The sequence below is a fragment of the Lepeophtheirus salmonis genome, chromosome 1, assembly GCF_016086655.4.
Source record: "Lepeophtheirus salmonis chromosome 1, UVic_Lsal_1.4, whole genome shotgun sequence".
Taxonomy (NCBI): Eukaryota; Metazoa; Arthropoda; class Copepoda; order Siphonostomatoida; family Caligidae; genus Lepeophtheirus; species Lepeophtheirus salmonis.
Genome location: NC_052131.2, coordinates 55,053,720 through 55,057,824, shown reverse-complemented (window position 1 = coordinate 55,057,824; position 4,105 = coordinate 55,053,720). Strand labels below are relative to the sequence as shown.

Genomic DNA, 4,105 nt, shown 5'->3' with positions numbered 1-4,105 from the left:
TTTTATGAATTTATACTAAAACTTATGTTTTGGGTGAAAAATAATGGCAATGAGTAAAAAATCTTCTAAGTAATAAATTTATAAGATTAGCCATAGCTTAGGAAATAATTCCACAAAAGAGCTTTAATACATCTCAGTTAAACTTGTTGGAAGTTAAAAATTACCAATACTTCAGTATTCCTAAAATACATATAATTCATTTTTTAATATATTTTGATTATTGTTTAAGGGTATGGATTTTCGATTACCCCATCATATAAAACCAACAAGCTATGATATCAAACTCAGTCCACAATATGAAGAATCCAACAAAATTTCTGGAGTCGTAAATATTGAAGTTGAGTGCGTTATGGAAGGGTCTAAAAATATTACATTGCATGCCAAACTGATAAATATTACTTATGTGAACATTATAGACAAAATATCGGGAAACATCAAAAACATTGCAAATGTATCATACGGACAACCTACTTCAGACTTAGTTATTATTAATTTATTAGAAAATCTGAGTAAAGGATCAGTGTACATTATGACAATGAATTACACTACTTTAACAATAGAAGAACAAGAAATAAATCAAGCAGGAACAATTGATTACGAGGAATACGAATACGACTATAATTCAACTACAGATACAATTTTACGAATATGGAAATACTAAAGGATTTTTATATGATAAGTAATACATTTGCATTCATATCTAATCTTTAACAATGTAGAAGCGATTTCAAAATTGCAAAATTTTAGTTATTCAAAAATATTATTGGTTCCATGTCAAAATATAGTCAAGGCTGTGTTGACGTCATTTAGTATAGAGTGTTCCTTTTTCTTTTTACTTTTTCAAAAGAAAGGTTGTATATATGGATATGAACATTGGCTAAATTGCAGAGAGCGTAAAAAAAAAAAAACAACAAATTTATTGGTAGAGGTGGGTTTCCACATTTAACGTGCGTGTACACGTCTAAGTATATATATATAAATGATATTTTTGTGAGAGCGACTCTTTTCCCAATATCATTATATCAATATACATTGCCTATATAGCTAAGCACTCAGACATATACACCCACGATAGATGTGGTAACCCGCCTTAAGAGTAAATTATAAATATTCTTATGTGGTATTCCTTCCTATAATTTGCATTTTATAAACATCTATCACCACATATGACGTCCCTTAAGGAGCACTAAACATATTTTTTTACATTTTATCAGCTGTGATATTTTAAAATCAGTCTCCCTTAAATTACGATATTTTAAAATATTATATCACCCCTCAATAATGAGATACAACAAAGGAAACTATCCTTATCTAATGATATCTAGTTAATGGTAACTTTTGCCAACAATTCCTAATTTTTAATTATATTTCCTTCCTTCCAGTGGAACTTACTACACAGAATTGGAGCCAATATACGCTCGAACTGTCTTTCCTTGCTTTGATGAGCCAAGCTTTAAGTCCGTATTGAATATAACACTTCGTCGTCCCAAAAATATGACCTCCATTTCAAATATGCCAATCAATCAAACAATTACACATGAGTACAGTTTTTATAGCTATAATCTATATACATATATATAATTCATAATCATAATTATTCTTTCAATTAGAAATTCTTTAGATTTCGTCTTAGATGTTTTCAAGTCCACTCCATTAATGAGCTCATATCTTGTGGCATTTTTCATTTCAAATTACTAATGAAAGAATTATCACAAATAATTCTTTAAATTAAGAATTTGGAGTTCTGAAGAAGACAAGATAAAAACATCCTGGGCAAAGAGGATCAGTCCAACTTCGTATGAATATTTAGTTCAATACTTTGGAACTAATCTGCCAATACCTAAGGAGGTTAGTTAACACATGAATCGTGACAATAGCTTGTAGGGAATTTCAATTTTCTAGGGAGGGGGGGGGGTCTAATAATTTTTTCCAAAAGATCCTAGAGATAAGCAGAACTAAACTATTAATTCTGTTGATTTCAGGATTTCATTGCAGTCCATGGACTAACAAGCTATGCATTGAAAATTGGGGTCTTACAACTTTCGAATCTAAATTATTGTTGATAGAAGAAAATATGAAATCAGTTCATTCTTTATTTTCAAAGGATGAAATTGTAGTCACTATTGCACATGAGATTACACATCAGTGGATGGGTAATGTTTGAAGTTTATTCATGTCATTCAAAAAATACTTTGAATATTTTATTTTGTAAAATAGGTGATATTGTAACTCCATCGTGGTGGGATGATTTACCTTAAAGAAGGGACCACAACTTATATATCCTATTTGGCTTCAACAGAATATTTTCCATGGGATAGATTTGTGATTTTTGTTTTTCAAGAAGCTATGAAATAGATTCTACGGCCTTTTCTCGATCGATTAAGGAAATATAATGAATAACAGAGAAATATTAAATATTTATAATCCTATAACTTATGATAAAGGTGCTTCAATCATAAGAATGTTAAGTGGTATCATTGGAGAGGAGGAACTTCAAAAGGTTTTCCAGAATCAAATGCAAAAGTAGTGAGTCTAATTACTTCTCATTTTCGATTTTAACAAGTCTGGTCTTATTTTATTTGTAATTTATGCACATTCTTATCTTAATTTTATTCACTAAATATGAATTGAAAATAGATATTTTAAAAATATTTCTAACTTATCCTAGTAAATTTAAAAATATTGATGAAGATATTTTTTGGAGAGAAATAGAGGAGGTCGTATCTTCTAAAGAACATGTTATTCCACAAAATTTAACATTCAAGGTTTTGATGGGACCATGGCTTACTCAAGTAGGATATCCAGTCATTACAGTGTCTCCAAATTTCGAAAAAGGCTCCATTGAGATCTCCCAGGTTTGAAACTTTAGTTAACCTCTTCAAATCCCAAATTATTTTTTTTAAATAGAAAAGTTTTGCTGATGACTCTTCGAGTAATGATAGAAGTGAAAATGTATGGTGGGTTCCATTAAAATATAATATCAGAAACAAACACAATAATGGAACAAACAGACTAATTTGGCTAAATGATACTAAATTGAATCAAACATTTCATGATTTGGATTTAACTATTAGTTCTCATTGTTTATACCCTGTGATTTTCAACATTAATCAAACAGGTACGATCATTAATCAATAGTATTTCAATACGATTTTTTCGTTTGTCTTCACTACTTTTTAAGGATACTACCGAATTAACTACAATGACGAAAATTGGAAACGAATTATACTTGATCTACGTCGTAACTACACAAGAATATATAAATATAACAGAGCCCAATTGATAGATGACTCATTTAGTCTGGCTATTGCAGGGTACATTAATTACTTAGTCCCATTTAAAATAACTACATACTTGCCAAATGAAGATGAACCATTGATTTGTTTAATAATCTTTAAAATACATCACATCAAAAAATTTTAGAATTGAAATTCAAGACAAAATAAAGGTAGGTAGAATTTAAGCTTCCGTCAATGTGGCGAAACAAAGACAAAGTAATTAATATTTGGCCTAATAAAATAGTGTCGACAAATATTTTCTGCTAGGGACGTTGAATTATTTTAAATTATTATTAAAATATGAATTTTAATCTATAACTAATTACCCAACCTCCATGAATTCACTTTTTGAATCGTTAAACAAATTAATTCTTTGAAGGGTATAAAAAAAGAAAGCTTCACATCGAAAATGGTAGTTTTGTAACGTCAAAAGGTGTAGTGTATTTTATTTTCAGCTGTTTGTATAAGCTGACTCTACGTATTAAAGACTCAAAAAAGTATTAAATAGGATTTGGATTTTTATATTAATTAAAATAGATCATGGGCTTCGCTTAGAATGAATGTTACTTTATGCTCAGTCATTGATCAAATTATCAATTTAATGTATATAATGAGCTATTCTCTAAATAGTAATAAACAATTGGCAAATAAAAAATAATAAAGATTAGCTACCATATTGTTTTTCAAACTATTAATTTCGTTTTTGACTTACGAGGTTGTGGTTGGATATAAAGCTAGTCTTGTACCACGCAACATAATATAATTAATTCGTTTGTATTATACTTTAAGGCAGAGTTATTCATATATCCTTTACATAAGAATAATTC

At 29.0% G+C, this 4,105-nt stretch overlaps 1 long non-coding RNA gene across 1 annotated transcript; it reads left to right on the top strand.

Moving 5' to 3' along the window:
- The first annotated feature begins 2,674 nt into the window (after positions 1 to 2,674).
- Positions 2,675 to 3,361, top strand: LOC121120096 (uncharacterized). Its single transcript, XR_011784362.1, has 3 exons — positions 2,675 to 2,855; positions 2,908 to 3,118; positions 3,182 to 3,361. It is a non-coding gene; the product is annotated as an uncharacterized lncRNA (long non-coding RNA).
- The last annotated feature ends 744 nt before the right edge of the window (positions 3,362 to 4,105 follow it).